This window comes from Acinonyx jubatus, chromosome C2 (genome assembly GCF_027475565.1).
Source record: "Acinonyx jubatus isolate Ajub_Pintada_27869175 chromosome C2, VMU_Ajub_asm_v1.0, whole genome shotgun sequence".
Classification (NCBI taxonomy): Eukaryota; Metazoa; Chordata; class Mammalia; order Carnivora; family Felidae; genus Acinonyx; species Acinonyx jubatus.
In genome coordinates this window covers 92,962,217-92,980,914 of record NC_069384.1, presented here as the reverse complement: position 1 = coordinate 92,980,914, position 18,698 = coordinate 92,962,217, and the positions used below count along the sequence as shown (strand labels likewise).

The 18,698-nt window shown below is 43.5% G+C and overlaps 1 protein-coding gene across 2 annotated transcripts in view; it reads right to left on the bottom strand.

Annotated features, from left to right (window-relative positions):
- The window catches only part of PLD1 (phospholipase D1), a 204,939-nt gene extending 186,365 nt beyond the window's left edge, over positions 1-18,574 (bottom strand). Inside the window, exon 1 of one of the 2 annotated variants that reach the window (XM_027061438.2) lies at positions 18,438-18,574. The gene's annotated coding sequence lies outside the window, so the exon portion shown is untranslated. Of the gene's footprint in view, positions 1-3,954; positions 4,574-18,437 lie in introns of those variants that run through there. The other variant, XM_027061439.2, reaches the window with a different exon arrangement.
- Between the last annotated feature and the right edge of the window lie 124 nt (positions 18,575-18,698).

Sequence of the window (18,698 nt, the reverse complement as noted above, 5' to 3'; positions counted from 1 at the left end):
AAATGAAATTCATCCATCTGTGTGGATGGATCAGGGGGCTCCTGGCCTTCAGGCCTTCATCTGCACCAGCTAATCTGCAAGGGGAGAAGGGGGCCTTTGGACAGGGAGACCGCTGTGACTTCTGGGGGCCAAACCAGGAGAGGGAAAAGGGGCTGCAGTCAGCAGCTGCTTGAAGAAATGCAGAAGGCTATCTTCCCCCTTGCCTCTGTGAGTCACGGAAAAACACACCCAGCAACTTCAGGCTCCTTGACACAAATTTATGCAAGGCATGTGAGGCACACACCAGGTTCCAAAATCTTTCTAGTGTCTACTCCCCCAGATTGCAAACAGGAAAATAAGCCCTGGCACATGGCTTCCTTGGCATGGATCCCAGGCTCCAGGAAGGCACCCACAGCTATGGCAGGGGTAGGGATTCACCCTCAAATCCTTTTGGCCCATGGTCATCAACAAAGAAGCCAAAGCCAAAGACAGCCAAGGACACAAGCTCTGTAAGCACAGGTAAGATATCTCTAACATTCCCAGAGTACCTGGAGGAGACTTAATAAAGGTCCTACATATCCACATTTGAACACAGACCAGTAAAATTTGCATTGTCTCTATTAACCTGACTTCATTTGAATCCTCATGCCGGTAGTCTGAAGACATTCTCCCCGTCTGTGTTCTGCTTTTCATACCTACTATAACTCAGATGCTTTTTCCCTACACCCCCTTTCAAAGTATTTCTACAGATCGCTACCAAAGTGATCTTCTAAAATTATAACTCCAGTCATGTGCTAGGCTGGCTCATCCCGGCTCCTAAGAACTCATTGGTAAATTTTCAAAAATGTTATGAATCAGTTGCTAAATATAACATTTATGAAAGACTAAACTATATAAACTTACAGTGAAATAAATTATATTAAACCCAAAGATAGTAAGTACTTAAAATGCATCACTTCTTGACTACTTTAATTCATTTCGCTAAGATCTATGACCTTGAGGTTATTTAGATCTATGTTGCCCACATGTGAAAATACCATGAAATGTGCTACAGCAACTTGAAGTTGGCTGTAATGGGAGGGTTTTCACATGGACACTGACAAACCCTATAAATCATAGTCTGATTTTTGTTTTGTCAATTGTCTAGACTTAAAAAACTGGTGGAGTGGGGCACCTGGGTGGCTCAGTCGGTTAAGCGTTCAATTTCGGCTCAGGTTATGAGCTCACGGTCCATGAGTTCGAGCCCCGCGTTGGGCTCTGTGCTGACAGCTCAGAGCCTGGAGCCTGCCTTGGATTCTATGTTCCTCCCTCTCTATGCCCCTCCCCGACTCGTGCTCTATCTCGCTCTGTCTCTCAAAAATAAATAAATGTTAAAAACAATTTTTTTTAAACTGATGGAGAAAATGTTAATATGTGGTGCCTGTAGTAACTATGTTGTGAATTAAATGAAAAGTTAAGGAAATAATTCTTCTAATACTATCCAATTCACAAAGATGCATAATGAACAAGTGAAGGTCTGGGATATGCCTTCATTGTTTCATTTTGATCTTACTCCATACTGTAACAGGAAAAAATCAACTACCCTCTTTTATCAATTGTAATCATAGGTTGGCTATAAATACAAGAGTTCAGCATAAACCCAACAGAAACCTGTCAGACTCAATTAGCTAAACGGACTTTACGATCAAGAAAATTGTATGTTTTATTATTTATTTGTAAATTGTGTGCTACACAACCTTTATGTGAAGACATTTTAAAACAGATATATATGCATACGTATGTATACACACATGCACATTTATTTTTCTGTAGAGCTGGTTGTTAAACATTTACCAGCACACCACTGCAGAAATCTGACTAGGTGATTCCTTTGTTTAAAATCCCTTGATAGCTCCCTAGGTCGGCTGCCTTTTATGCTCTGCTTTAAATCCTCTCAAACTCACCTCGTATTCCTGCCATTGTGATGGCAGCCAGTCCCATGAAGAATCTGGCCAGCTTCGTTTAAGTGCAACCTGACAGGGCCTCTCCAGCCCAGGCTTCTCCAATACTGCCTCATGAGGTGCCCGGGGGAACCCACCTAGCAGTCAGGCTAGGGGTAGCCAGTGAAAAAGTGGAGCTGCCTTTAATCAACGGGAGACAAGAAATCAATAAAAGCTTCTCCCTTCACCTTCTCCAGGTGAGCTGCGCTGACATACATTTCATAAGACTTCTCCTGAGACGATCCCCTGGAATCAAGCAATCAGTTGCCCCTGGCAATAGCCAACTCCATAATGCCTGCTTCCTGGTATGACTCTCCCTGGTCCCTCACTCCTGCTCCCAGAGAGCATTCCCAATTAAACTGTTTCATACAGACATTCCTAGAGGATAGAGCCCAGGCTCCTTATCTGAGCAGTAATGCCCTTCTGAAACGGGGCCTCCAGCTACCTTGCCCGCTTCATTTCCTAGCATGTCACACCCTGGTCACAAAGAATACACATACTCTTTTCCATCTCTGATGCTTTGCTCATGCTGTTCCCTGCTTAGAATTCTAGGGGCATGCAGAGAGGCATAAAATTCTGTAGTTTACTATATCCACAACCTTACAAATGAAGAAAGTGAGACCCAGAGTAGAAAGGTCTGGCCCAAGGTTTTCAATGGCTAATTTAAGACAGATCTGAAAGCTGTCCTGGTTTGTATGGGCTTCTGCTTCTGGTTCCTACTGTGTCCATGAATAGCTACGTTCTAGTCCTGAAAGTCTACTGAATCGTTTCCTCTTTCAACCTCCCAAAATACACGGGTTTCCATTCCCTTTAAACTACTACTTTTTATTGCCTGAGCCATTTTATCTCTCACTAAAGAAACAGATAGTAATTGACTTTTACTCAGTGATTCAGTCCAGTTCCTCAAACATTTGCTGGCCCCTTTATACAATCACTCATGATGAGTGCAGTGAGAAACACAAAAATGAATCAGACATGTTCTTTACTCAAAAGGAGTTTATGATCCAGAGGAAAAAGAGGCTTGTGCACAAATATACCAGTATATGCTGTGAGTATTATAATAGGAGAACAAGCCAAAAAGATTTAAAATATCTACTATAGTTATTTAAATACATGCATAGAATTACAAGAAGAAAATGTCCACATGCATAGTATATAAAATAGGAGAAAGACATACTTAGAAAACTTTAAGCAAAACTATAAGTTCAAAAAGAAGACTACTTACAGATGTAAATATTTTCGAGCCAGTGATTATCCAGGATCAACCAATTAGCAAATATATTAATTAGTGCCTATTACATACAGACCATTTGCTTTTCACACAAATACATTCTGTGATGTTCAGACAATAAGCAACCAAAACATTGATTACAATCAAACAAAAAGAGACCTTTAAAAAGGCATCTGGTCCAGCGCCCTCCTAAAGAAACCAAGGTTCCACCTGTTCGTTTTCTTATCCAATCTATTTTCCCTGAGGGATCTATCTGTCCACACTCCTTCTTCCGCAACAACTCAGACTTGAATCCTCAGTCTCTCTTGACCTTTCCACCTCCCTCATCCCCAGCAGCCAATCAACTCCCACATCTATGACTTGTGCATAGATCCATCCCACCACTGTATCCTTCCCACCTTCATGCTCTTCTTCAGCTCCACTCCTGCTTGGAGATCGAGCTGCCCCAATAATACCTGAAACCACTATCACTTCCAAAGCCATTCATCACAATGCCAGAGGTGGTGCCATTCTTTAGCATGGCTCTCTGATCATACTGTTCCCTTGCTGACAAGATCCAAAAACCAAAAACATGTTTAGTTTAACTTTCTAGCTCTCTCATTCTCATTCTCTCATTCTCTCATTTCTCTCAGAATCAATTCCATCTGTTTCTGGTTGTTGTTCCCCCACACCAACACTCAGCCCACCGATGCTAGACTCTCCCTAGCTCCCACACACATCCTCGCATCAAAGGACTGGGATGGTGCCATTCCCCAAATGCCCTACCTGTCAAGGCTTTATCCACTTGCCAAGATCCTGCTTGACCTCTCTTGCTTCCATTAGGTCTTCTTAGATCTCCAGTTCATTCATCTTTTGATCCACTTCTCCACACCCTGTTGTCCACATTACTTGTACTTATTTCACAGCATTAATCTTTGAATTGTGGTTACTGATGTGTCAGCTAAACCATTAGGTCAGTGGTTCTCAAATCATGGTCCCCAAACCAGCAGCATCAGCATCATCTGGGAACTTGTTAGAAATGCAAATTTTCTGCCCAGCCCAGACCTACTGAATCAGAAACTCTAGGGTGAGGCTCAGCACTCCATTCTGATGAGCCCTCCAGGGGATTCTGATGCGCAGTGGAGTGTGAGAACCACTGAACTAGACCGTAAATCCCCCGAGGGTAGTGACTAGGACTACAGTTCATTTATCCCAGCTCTGGAGACAGGGCCTGAAACAGACAAGAGCACTAGTGGAATTTCCGGAAATAAATTGCCCAGGGTCACACTAAGTCAGTTGCAGAGACAAAACAAGAACTCGGGGGTATCATGAATATCGGACCATGGTTCTTTCCAGCATGACCACAGTCTCTAATTGTGAATATAGACCATTTAAGTTCACGCATAAACACCCACGTGTTGTAGAAAATGCACTTAAATTACCTAAGAATGACGAATTGTACAAATCAGGTCATTTTTGGTCTGTAACTTCAAAAGGATGGGTTAGTGGAGCTAGTCAAGAAGGCTGACTTAGAGATGTCCTGCTTGTATGAAAGGAGAGATCCTGCAGGAACTGAAGAATAATCAGCCACTGAATCTGTGTTCCTCAAACATCTCGCAGGACTGAAAAAGTAAATTATGCTCACCGAATGGCTTTAGAGGCAGACTCAGGAGGCTGTCTTTTTAAAAACGTACCCTATTGTAGCTATCTTTCTTTTAAATGCATTTTTCAGGTAAGCAGCTTTTGACCAAAACATCTGCAAATATCTTAATAATGTGAAAAAAAGCTGGCATTTACTAATGTGAATAAGTTTTTAAATTTCTCATTTATTTTGGGCCTCCTATTTAAAATTGACTAAAGTTGGCTACATTTTTTTTTAATGTTTATTTTTGAGAATGAGAGAGACAAAGAGTGAACGGGGGAAGGGCAGAGAAAGAGAGAGACACAGAATCTGAAGCAGGCTCCAGGCTCTGAGCTATCAGCACAGAGCCCGATGCAGGGCTCAAATTCACAAACCGCGAGATCATGACCTGAGCCGAAGTTGGACGCTTAACCAACTGAGCCACCCAGGCACCCTGAAGTTGGCTACATTTTTTGAGAGCTTATTCTTTTTCTTTCAATCTTTAGAATCCTTAAAGGCTTATTTCTCAAGTGCCGTTCTTCCTTATGTTTCGTGATGGCTGTCATGTGAGCCATCACGTGGGAAAACCCATTTTCCATTTTTTTCATGACTCGCTTGTAAAACGATAGATAAATGGAAGTATCACTGACCCCTTAAAATGTGAAACCTAAAGAAACTTTAAAGAGAAGGGGAAAGTGCTCAGGCTACTGAGTCCAGGTAACCTCACCCACACACGAGTAAGATTGTCCTCTTGTTATATAATCAGCAAAGGTAGGAAAGTGGGCTGGATAAGATCAAAGAGGACCGGTCAATGCTGTAGGAGGCATTGCAGAGCTGAGAAGAGTGTGCTCAGTGAATTAGCATCACTTAAACATCCTCTGCTAATGTAATTCTAAACTCATTTTGGCAGCATTAAGCGGTGGATCTACATTTTGAAGAAAACCAAGCCTCTGTTTTGAGAAACTATGTCCTCAAGCCTAACCTCTAAGGAGAAGAGGCTTCAGGGTAGCTGGTGAGGCTACAGGTTAATTCAGGGCCATCCTCCCTGCCCTGGGGCAGTGACACCTCCCTTGCACATCAGCTCTGAGGGCTGTGGTGAAGAGACTCCAAAGCTAAAGAAGCCTAGGCCTTATGTAAAACCGTGTCTCTCCATCCGTGCCCCACACCCAGCTTGGTCTGTGTGCTATGATGAAGAAGAGAAATTATATTCATTGTTTCTGGTCATTCCTGCTCATTGAACACACGGTCATTTTAGTTATGGACAAATTTCATAGCCTCTCTAGGTCCTTGGCCCTAGGAAATCACCGTGTAAGGAAAATTTTACTACCTAAAAGTAATCAGATGAATCAGTAAGTCTATGACTTAGTGAAGAAACAAATAAATGGAGAAAAAAAATCCTGGGTGGAATCAAAAGACAGTATGAATATAGGCACCAGTTTGATTAGAAAGAATGAGAATTGAATGTCTGATCTGGCTGTGTTAAAATATTTTTTTTTAAGTTTATTTATTTACTTTGAGAGAGTGTGAGTGAGGGAGGGGTAAAGAGAGAGGGAGAGAGAGAGAGAAACCCAAGCAGGCTCCACACTGTCAGCACAGAGCCTGATGTGGGATTCGAATGCACAAAACCGTGAGATCATGACCTGAGTTGAAACCAAGAATTGAGAATCGGACACTTGACCAACTGAGCCACCCAGGTGCCCCACTATGTTAAAATAATTCTAATTATAGTTGATCAAGTGAAGTGCTTATCCTTTATGCTTAACTTGTGCTTAATTATCATGCAATACAATAATGACTTCTCAACATGTTCAAAATTAATACTGTTACTCTTTATTTGATTGCAGCAGTAAACCCATCATGCGTCTCTAGCCAGATGTCAAGGTCCAGCTCTGGGCCTATTGCTTGATCCTGCTGGGAACTGACTCATAGGCCTGAGTTCACTTGGCCACTTATGGGGTCAGCCATGCTGAGATGGGCCTCATACTCTCTGTAGGAAGACTGAGTCCTCAATGGGGCATCAGAGCACTGGGGCCACATGGGTAACCCACTCCCCCTGAAACACTAACCAATACCTGGCCCAAATGGCCAGGTCATCTGGTCTCCACATATAATTGCTCCAATTTGATTTTAAAAAAGGAGAACTTGCCTATGACTAAAACCACTCTCTAAAGTATTTCTGTATGTGTGAACTGGCACAGAAACAAGAATACGTTAAAGCCCCGAATTTTAGAACAAAATTGACTAATGAAATACAAAAGAAAATCTGTAACAGTAAAAGAAGTAAAGGGAATGAAATATTTTTAGGATGCTTTTCCTTTATTTTAAGCCAGGTCCGTAAGCATGTTAGGATATGATAGGCCTTTAGATGCTTTTAAAAAAAGGTGATATATAGGTTTATATACAATTTATTTAATTTTATTCTTCAGCAGAGAAAAATGCTATACATAGGAAATTTGTTTTAGAAAACAGAAAACATGCAAGATTGGCGTGAGGCTTCCTGTAACAAGTCTACCATTCTTCCAGCAGTAAGAAGGGTAAGAAGATGCTGAGTAGCATTTTCAAAGTTTCTATTTAAGGAGAATTTAAAGAAAAAGAGATGGGAAAGCCAAACGTTATTCTTAAACCCCTGTACGTTATTCCACATCCTAAAGAATTTTTAAAAAACAAATGACTACAACTTTCCCTATAGCTGATCTCAGCAATAATTTAAAGTACTGAGTGCAAAGTCAGTATACAATAGGGGAAAAAGGTGCCTTTTGACCTCCACCACTCCAAAAAACACCTGAAATACCTACATTTTAACTTTACTCCTGCAAAAAATAAAGAAAAATCTAAGTGACAATTTGTTCTTGTCCTTGATACAATGCGATGAGAGTGGTATTTTACCTCTGTGGTTTTCCTCTCAAAAGCTATGATGACAGTCTAATCAGGAGAAAAACATCATAAAAGTTACGACTGAGGGACGTTCTACAAAACACCAGTACCCCTTCAAACGGCCAAAGCCATCAAAAACACAGAAAAGTCTGAGAAACAATCATCCCCAAGAGAAGGCGGAAAAGAAAGGATGTTAGGGGAAAACTAAGGAAATCTGAGTAAGGTATGGACTTTAAGTTAATAATAATGTGGTAATATTAGTTTGTTAATTTTAACAAATGTACCGTTCCAATGTAAGATGTTAATAACAGAGGAACTTTGCAACTTTTCTGTAAATCTGGAACAAAAAGCTTATTTTTTGAATGGAAAATATACAAAATTAGTTTTTAATGAGATGCTTTTATAGAAAGTGGGGTTTAGAGAAGTTCCAGAACTCTGCTCTCTGCATTCCAAACCCACCCCAGTTCCAATCCTAGCCTGCCCCTGAAACACAGAGCGGTTTGAAAACCACTATGTGGAAAAACTGGAACATGTTATCATTACCAAGTGCCAGCCCATTCCAGATGGTGGGACAGTCCTGACTCCAGCGGACTGAATGACTTGGACCACAAGCTCCAGGCAGGCTGAACCACATCTTACCCCCACAAGCACATGCTGAGCACTCAAAGGACTTTGCTTAATAAATTCTCCAATGCCAGCATGAGCAAGAGCCATTCCAAACACAGGGTGATGGCTTTCACTGTCAACTCTGTTAGCCTTCTTGGCAACAGATCTGCAAAAATTACCTCACCATTAGTCAAGCCTGGTGAGATGGGATGGGACAAACCTCTCCCACATGCATTTCTGGTCTCTTGGTGTGTTACAGAGGGATGCACACCCCCTAATTCTCATCACCATGCCCAAATGGTTCCTGGTAGAACTCAAAAAGACTTTAGGGGAAACAGGAGTTTCCCAAAATTAATCAGAGTTACTTTACATCACTTTTATGTTTTTGTTGCTCCATTCTGTCATAGATCATTCACCCACAGGGCAAATGGGTGCAGCTGAATCAAATCTTTATAAGCTCTCCTAAAACGAAAGGTGACCTTCACGTAGAAAGCTACAGATTTTATTTCCCATTGGTCAAGAGTGACCCTTGTTCCAAATGGCAGTCATATCCCCACAAAGAATCATTGCCACAGACATGATAACATCTGCAAGTTCAGAAAAGAACAATTAGGAAAGCAGTCGAGCCATCTGAGAAGCCAGGGTTCACGCTACCATTATATACTCACATAGCAGTTTGGAGAGGCATCCAGCCAAGTAATTAGTGAGCACCTACTACGTGCCGGGCAAGACCCTGATGTCACAGAGTTTACATTCTTTTGTAGAAAACTCCAAATTCAAGAAAACAAGACACAAGGAAGAATTCAGATAGGGCTAAGTGCTGGGATGAAAATAACCCGTAATAAGGGCTCAGAGGGATGAGTCTGTGGGCAAAGCAATGCAGACTGAGTGAGGAAGCAGATTTCATGGTCAGGGAAAGCTTTTGTAGGGAGGTAACGTTTGAACATCTTGTCTTGGACCTAAATGTTAAAAAGATACAAGCCATGCAAGGACTTAGGAGAAGGGTGTTCCAGGCAGAGGGAATGGCGTCATGCAAAGGCCTCCAGGTGGAACCCAATGTGGTATGTTCCAGAAACAGAACCCTCCTGGCAACCCCAAGGGATGGGCAACTGCCGTTCAGAAAGGCAAACACGAAGGCTAACAGAGATAGACCCGGCACCCGCGACTCCCCTGTTAGCCTTCCTGTGCTACACAGAGCTTTCCCCCTAGCCAGGAATCCAGGACTTAACAGACCTGAATTCTGACAAATAGATTTATGGGGCAAAGAGTCACCCTGTGAATGCAGTTTCACAGAAGGAGAATTTGAGGCCAAACATAAAAATCAAAGCTCCCATGTGACCAGGGCCCAGTGGCCCAACTGACCTGACACTAAACAGAGTACATGAGACACCAGAGCTGAGCAAGAAGGGCCCACAGGGCCAAGCAGGTGCATGGAATGGGAACTCACCAAGTAGCCCCCTTCCCCAAGCATCTCAATTTAGTAGGTATGTGATAGAACCTGGGAATCTGAGTTTAAATAGTTCCCAGGTGATTTTGTTTAGGCAGACCTTAGAATGACTGTGATGGAGGGTAGGGAGAGGGCATTGGGGGGTGGGGGGGTGGGTGGGAGGGAAGACTAGGGTATGAATAGGGTAGAGTCAGAAAAATCCTACCTATGCAAAAGAATAGAGTCAAGGATTACATTGAATGCAGTTGTGATCTAAAATGTTTGGAACCAATCACAATCGTACCACGTAATAGAAAAAAGACAGATAAGCACATTGTATAAGTCGGTGTATTTCTTTCCCTCCAACCACATGTCCAATTGAGAACCATCACAGCAGAAAAAAACTGAGCAAGTCTCTTTGGTCACAGTAAGAAAGAAGGAGGGAGTAAAGAAACTTTAATATTCCACAGGGGTAAAGCCAGTGGTGTGCTGAGGGCAGGGGAGAAGCCCTAACTGTACTGCTGCTGCCTATTTCCATGGTGTAAATATTCAAACCATGGCCAGTTTCAAGCTCCTAACATGATGTCACTGAACACGCATTTTCAGAAAAGATGGGCAATAGTTACAGCATTTTTGCCATACGGAACCAACAGATGTAAACAACTTCAAGGACATAAATAACAGTTAGATTTAGTAGAATATAATCAGTAAGTGAGGACTTGTGGTGTTTATTGCCTTTGCTTTCAGTATAACTTATTTAATGCAATAAAACCTAAATCTTAGATAATTTTATTTTTAATAATAGCATCTTTAGGGGTGCCTGGGTGGCTCAATCAGTTGAGCGTCTTAACTCTCGATTTCAGCTCAGGTCATGATCCCAGGGTCGTGAGATGAAACTCTGCTTTGGGCTCTGTGCTGAGTGAGGATCCTACTTAAGATTCTCTCTCTCTCTCTCTCTCTCTCTCTCTCTCTGCCCCTTTCCCACACTTGTGCGCTCTCTCTAAAATCATCATCATCATCATCATCATCATCATCATCATCATCATCATCATAATGGCACCTTTAACAACAGGCTCACAAAATCCTGGGACATTTAAAAATCACCTCTCCATATGAGCCAGTTCTAGCACACATCTGGCAAGAGCTTTGAAAGAGCAGTCCAGTGCCTTTCCTTTCCATTCCTCTTTTTGTGTCTTAGTCTTCTCTTCCCTACCATAAAGATATGGCAGTGCCTTCACATCTACTCCTAGGAGCCCTGGGGTTCCAGACTGAGGGCCAGCTGGTGCCAGGTGGCAGTCAGGGAGGGAAGACTGGAAGAAGCAGCCAGCTCACTGTTCCCACATAGGAACTGTCAATAAGAACAGCTCTCCTTTTGGGTATTTTACATACTGGGATTTCACAGAAGAGCTCATTCAGAAAAGTGGTTCTTGGGGAGTGGGGAACGGTACCCATCATTTTTTTTAAGTGTGAAAATTTCTGGTCAAAATTATTGACAGTCTCTGCTTCCATTCATGATTTGTGTGGATACACATTACCCACACCCCTATAAACATTACACTGCCAGCGATGCCCTCCTCACATACAATGGGAAGCTAAAGAACGTGATGGGGAAAAAAAAGAGAATGTGATAAGAAGGGTGTTTTGCCAACATAGCATGAGCTAGTTCACTCTTATCTTGAAAGTATATTGTTCTTCTTAATTGTAAATATATTTTAAAAACACACCCCTAGGGGCGCCTGGGTGGCTCAGTCAGTTAACTGACTCAGGTCATGATCTCATGACTCAGTTTGTGGGATTGGGCCCCATGTCAGGCTCTGTGCTGAACATGGAGCCTACTTGGGATTCTCTCTCTCTCTCTCTCTCTCTCTCTCTCTCTCTGCCCCTCCCCTACTCCTGTGCCAGCTCTCTCTCCTTCTCTCTCTCAAAATAAATAAATAAACTTAAAAAAATAAAAATAAAAATCACACCTCTATACATATACTCATTGGTAAAGAGCAATGAATCACGCTTCTATTAAATGCTATGCTTCTACTAAATGAATCAGGGTTCCTCTATTACATGCCATGCTACACTAATGGATTAATAAAAATCAAATTTTCAGGGTGCCTGGGTGGTTCAGTTGGTTAAGTGAGCGACTTCGGCCTAGGTCATAATCTCGCCATTCCAGTGTTTGAGTGCTGCATCAGGCTCTGTGCGGACAGCGTGGAGCCTGGAAACTGTTTCAGATTCTGTGTCTCCCTCTCTCTCTGCTCCTCCCCTGCTCATGCTCGCTCTCTCTCTCTCTCTCTCTCTCTCTCTCTAAAATAAATGAAACATTTTAAAAAATTTTTTATAAAAAGAAAAAAAAAGAAAAATCACATTTTCTAGCTAACATCAAAACATACACCCCAATAGGGGCACCTGTGTGGCTCAATTGGTTGAACATCTGACTTCAGCTCAGGTTATGATCTCATGGCTCATGAGTTCAAGCCCCATGTTGGGCTCTGTGCTGACATCCCAGAGCCTGGAGCCTGCTTCAGCTTCTGTGTCTCCCTCTCTCTGCCCCTCCCCTGTTCATTCTCTCTCTCTCTCTCTCATAAGCAAACATTAAAAAAAAATTTTTAAACATACACCCCAAAAGAATAATTATCAAAGGCATACAGTTCATTCTCTCTAGTTGTAATCAGCTTTGTAGCCAGAAATCTGTCCACTGCTTTCTCATCACTGGGTCTCATGGAATCCCACTCTCATTCAAGATTTCCTCCCGGGAAAAATTAATTTCTCCCTCAGTCCCTCAGTCGTATTCCCATAGGGCTACATCTCCATGTCTGTCCTAGCAGCAATTCCCGTTTGCACGGTTATTTATGGATGTCACTCTTACACAATTTGGGAGGGAGGGGAGGGAAATGTGTGAAAGAAGGGAGCCTAACATTTACTGTGCCATTTCTATGTTCCAGGCTCTACGCTAAACATTTTATAGGCATTGTTTTGCTGTCTTCACAACAATCCTATGAGATAGGTACTATTTTTATCCCTGTTCTACAAGTGGAGAAATTAAGGCATAGAAGATTTTTATGTTACTTGTCTTAGGCCACAGGGTGCTGGAGTCCTCAGCTGTGAATCCCAGCTCTCTGGCACTAGGCTGAGGCCCCTAGTCATTATCTTTCCCAGTGAGGACTTTGTGGAGCCCAACTGTGCCTCAGAAGCCTCACAGACCTACTTTGCTTAGTCACTGCCCCATCACCCTGCATTTCCAGTCACAAGAGTAGCAGCTCGGTGTTGGGATTGAGGGGAGGTAAGAGTTGGGGTTAGTCTTTGCTCCATGTTCCCAGCTTTGAAATATTTAAGTATCCCAACAGGTGGGTTTTTCCTTAGGATATAGGATTCTGGCTGGATTCCCCCCCCTCTCCCTTCTCTGTTTTTATTGTTGTTGTTCTTTTTGGCATCACAATCATGTTAGCATCCCAAATATACTTCATCTCCAAATCCTCTACCCTTAGCTTAGCTTACAAGTTTTTACTCCAAAGTGGGAACAATGGTGAGATTTTCAAAACAATGTCAAATTTCACCTTCAATTTGTTGTTTTTCCTACTCTTAGCCCCATTTATCAAATTTCCCACTTTGGGTTCTGCATTGTCACATCCCCTCTCCCTCATACATCTGGAGGTGTTTTCCTGCTCCAAGCCATGGAACCTCCATCCCAATCCATTGCTACCTCTCCAATCTCATTTCAAAGGACTCTTTCATCAAAACTTGGGTACAGAACACTGAAAAAAAAAAACTTTAAAGGCCAAAAAATTGAGCACAGTTGCTAAATTCCACAGACGGCTCACTCCACATCTACAAACGTATTGGTAAGAGTGGTTCAACGGCACAGGAGAACAAATAACGAAGTAAAACGCTAGCCATAAAAACCTTCTTTTCTGGAAATATCTATACATTTTGAATGAAATGAATCATACCATCTTCATTCATCTATTAAATGCACCTTTTCATTCGGTTCACAACTATTGTTCACCATAATGGACACTGGAGAGACAAAAATGAAAAAAATATATAGTCTAGGGCCCCAAGGATCTTACCTTCTCATGGGAAACACAGGAAATAAAGAAAAAGATTGCAAACCTAGTGATTCCTAGTGATCATGCTCTATATAAAGTCCACGCATACCAAAGTGCTATAGAGAAAAACAGACTGGATCGGTATGAAGATCCCAAGCAAGTGCTAAAGTATCCCCGGGTATCTCCTCCCCATCCTCTGTTGATCAGCAATGGTTTTAAGCAACATTGAAGTCACTTCACGATAAACCAAAAGAAAGATAAATTTCAACTCCGTCTGGCATCTCCAAGGGCATGAAGAGGTAACACACCAAAACACAGCCTTGTGTAGGAACTGACAAGGTTTTAGCACTGTCCTTCTGTGCATCCTCTTTCACTTCCTCCTCTCTACATTTGTTTCTCCCTCCCTGCCCACCACTTTTCTTTTCACGTTTATTCCTTATTCTCCTTCATCCATATGTACTGTCTATAAAAGCTCACTTTGAAAAAAAATCCCTGTTGAATACTGAACTTTGATTTTCCTGTTCTTAGTACAAAGTTTGTCAGTTTATGCCCTTAGATGTGTGTGTGTGTGTGTGTGTGTGTGTGTGTGTGTGTGTGTCTCAACAAAAGAACAGACTAAATGAAGTTATTTTTATTTCCATATTGCTCTTGGCTGATTCTCTTTTGTGCGTCAGAGGCTTTCCAAAGGTTCCCAACTCGAGATCCAAAAAGTTCAAAACATGATTGAGTACAGAATAAACTACTCCCTTCATGCAGAGGGGAGCCCAGGGCCACGAGCATCACCAGCAACTGGAGAAGGAATCTGGGATCTGGAGCCCTAAGCAGCAAGACTTCCCACGGCCCACAGTTGGCCACAAGCTTCTGCTCTGTGCACCCCTGACATAACCTAGGAGTTAAGTGAGCAGGTTAGCTCCAAAATGGTCATTTCCCCCATGGTTGGCAAATACAGCCCTCCCCAAAACAAACCCTGGCCTCTCCAGACTTTCCCAGGATCCCTATCCCAACCTCCTCACAATCAGGAAGTAAGGCTTAGCCCAATAGGTTTCCAGGACTCTGCCCCAAGGCTCCCAGCCCTGAACTTAACCAAACTCCACCTTAACTTCCTCTTCTGAAAAATAAGGGAGTTGAACCGACTTTCTGAGTTATACTCTGATTGCAGTTATGTCAAATTATTTCTCCCTAAGGACAAATACAAGATAGGAATATGACAACTTGAAAAAAGTTTATTGGTTAGGAGGGTGGAATCTCAGGTTATATTTCACTGGTGAGACAGCAGTGCCCCAAATTCTGGGTTCAGGCTGCCAGAGATGGAACCCCAGCTCTGCCATATGCTAGCTATATGATCTCTCTGTGCTTCAAATTACCTCATCTATAAAAGGGAGATGGTATTGATACCTATTTCACATGGTTATCTTGAGGATTAAAGGTGTTCATGTTTGTAAAATGCATAGAATAGTGCCAGGCACATAGTAGGTGCTACATAACTACTGATTAAATAAATCATTTTATTCTGTCCCTGCAATGTTTGTTTAATAAATTCAAAAATTAACCTGCAATGTTTGTTTAACAAATTCAAAAATTAAGAAAATTTCACAACAGAAAGGAAAAAAAAAAAACCTGTGACACTATGAAACACTTACATAACATATACTGTTGTTTAATAACCTAGCACTAAAACATCTGGGATCCAGATTTTACACTGCATTGTGAATTTAGGGAAACCAATACACTGGAATGCATTCCCACTGCAGCAAAAGATATGATGTGTACAATTCCTTTTCTAATCAGGAAAGTCGCAGGCTTCCCGGAAATTTAGGTTACAAGTTTCTCATTTTCACTCTGCAACAGCATTTATCCACACCCCAGCTGGAGAATACATTTTATTGTGTGGTGCTAACATTGAAAGGATTGTAAACATAAAACCAGGCCTGGCACAGTGACAGCTGTCTCCTGAATACAATGACTCAGAGCAACTGTGAGTTTAAAGAGCCATGTCTTATGTGCTAAGTCCTCGAGCATCATTGTTTAGTAGACACCTGGAGAGCAGAAGAAATCGCCACACCCAACAGTTAGCTTGGTCAAAACTGCTTCTAGTCACTAAAAGGTGCCACCGTCTGAGCTCAAGCATGCCTTTGATACAGGCTACTGCACTGCTAAAGGAGACAAAAGTATTTCAATTTAAGGTGAGATATGAAGGGGAGGAAACTATCAATAACAACTAACTACCTCCCGGATTCCTCTCTCTGGATAGCTAGACTTCACAATACCTTTATATGCAAATTTAAATAGCTCACCAGCTTATTCTTTTTTTTTTTTTTTTACCAGCTTATTCTTAAACAGTAATGTGTCAGATCTGTCCTGATGGAGATAAGATTTACTAAACACAAACTGGCTGTGGCTTTTCACCTTTCCTCTTTAAAAGTGCATTTTGATGGGGAGGGGGGCAGGGGTGAGTGGGGGAGAGGGGAAAATGGGTGACGGTCATTGAGGAGGGCACTTGTTGGGATGATCACTGGGTGTTGTATATAAGCGATGAATCATGGGAATCTACTTCCAAAGCCAAGAGCGCATTGTATACACTGTATGTATAGCTAACTTGAGAATAAATTATATTAAAAAAAAATGACAGGCTAACAAAATAAATTCTAAAAAAAAAGAAAGTGCATTTCTATAAAGCCATGGGAAGGAACTCAAACCTCGAATCATGAGAAAACTAAAGCCTGCAGCACAATCACTGTCATCAAAATGTTTTGAAAACCCTATGGGAAGGACAAAAGGTGTTCTGTGGATGGATGGTGGTGATGGTAGGACAACGAGAAAGTACTTAATGCTATTAACTGTACGCTTACAAATGGCTAAGATGGCAAATTTTATGTCAGGTATTCACCACAATAAAAATAAAATTAAAAAAAAAAACTCTGTTTAAGGGTTAAAGGTAAATGAGTTTTCATAATTAGTTTTAACTAAGAAACATACACTCGTTGGGGGCCCTGGGTGGCTCAATCGGTTGAGCATCTGACTTCGGCTCAGGTCATGATCTCACAGCTCATGAGTTCCAGCCCCACATCGAGCTCTGCACTGACCGTTCAGAGCCTGGAGCCTGCTTCAGATTCTGTGTCTCCCTCTCTCTCTGCCCCTCCCTCACTCATGCTCTCTCTCTCAAAATAAATAAACATTAAAAGATTAAAAAAAAAAAAAAAAAAGAAAGAAAGAAACATACACTTGTTAATTAATCAGACAAGGAGAAGGGTCTCCCACTACCTAGTTTTAAGCAGATCAACAAACCTTTATGAGAGTTTTACAGCCCTTACCACTGTAATTCGTAAGTACTCTGACATTGGGGACAAACAAGGTAAAGACACATCTTCCACAAATCCTTAACTACTCATGCTTCTTATATGGATTGGGAGTTATACTGGATCTTGGAAAGACAGACTGGAAGTTAACACTGGGAGTTAGTTGAAAGGTTAGACTGGGAGTTAGTTGAAAGGTCCCCAAGCAACATTTAAAGGCTGTATACAAATTCAAGCTAAAAGCCTGTGTACAAGTTCACTTGTATGTAAGTTAACAAAACATTTAATACTGAAAGAAATCCTTACTCAAATGTAACGCCGTGTGTAAATGTGGTGTCTGTTAACAGTTCAAGCTGTAGATTCTTTTCATTCTTTACGCTTTCATTACACCACCCTAAATTAGCCCTTTTAAATCACAGAGGCCTCTAGGTACCCAGTCTCCCAAAAGCCCTCAGAAGGCCCACAAGGGGTTATCTAAACTGAAATTGGCAGACCTGGTAGACAAAGTTAATGGAACTCTCCATTCTGGAGAAAGACCTAGGGATGATCAAACACTGAAGTCCTGTGGTCCTTAAGCATCTGCTTGAATGTAGTACTTCACAGAGGAAGGAAGGAAGGCAATAACCTGAGACTTGGAGAAGAAGCAAATATAGGCGTGGCGGTGGCTCTGGACTGATTGTACAAGGGCAGTTCTGAAGGGCGTCACAAAATCCTACCCAACGCTTGGAGCACCCCGCTCCTGGATCAGAGACCTGGGTCCCAAACACCTTGAGATGGAGACAGAAAAACAAGCCCTTTACCACACAACGGGCTCCTGGGCCCTTGCCCTTGCCCCACCCCAGCGTCATCACCTCGTGGGCGCACAGCAAGCAGCTGTGTGGCCACACGCCCGGCACCGTACATCTGGCAGGCTGGGCTCCAAGCCTCCGAGCGCAGCACTTCCTGGTTGGTCCGGGATGCTGGTCCCCTCGCGCCGCCATCCCCGCCATCCCACGGCGCACGAGAACCCCCGGGCGCGAGAGGACACGGGGGCACCAGCCCCACTGCCCCGACGAGGCCCTTGGTGCACCCTGAGGGCACGCCCCCAGCCTCCCCTGGCGCCCGCGAGGCTCTGCGCTCCAGGCAGCGCCCGCCCTGGCAAAAGCACGGCCCGAAGTTTGTCCGCCTCTACTCTGCAAGAACTGGGCCCGAAGGCGCGCACAGGAGGCCCCGGGGCCTCCCGGGAGGCCGGTCCCGCGGGGCCGCCGGGCTCTGGCGCCCGCCGCCGACGCCTCTGCCAAGGTCCTGTCCAAGTTGGGCGGGGAGCGGCCAGCTGCCCGGGGCCGACGGGAGGAGGGACGGAGCGCGAGAGTAGCGGAAACCAGACGCCCGCGGGAGCCTGGCGCGCCCAGCCGCGGCGCGGCTCCTACCTGTAGGGCGAGGGCGGCCGCGGGCACCTGTGCGGTGACGGCGGATTCTCGGGCCTCGGGCGCAGCTGGCACAGCTGGAGGCGCGGGAGGAGGGGAGGAGGAAGGGCCTGAGGGGGCACCGCGCTGCGCCGCCGCCCGGAACTCGCCGCCCGGATTCGCCCTGGCCTGACAGGGGTGGGGCGAGGCGGTGCCGGGTCCGGGTGCGTTGCCGCTCAAGCTGGCCGCCACGGCTGGGCCGAAGGGCTCCAGACTCCGGGCCTC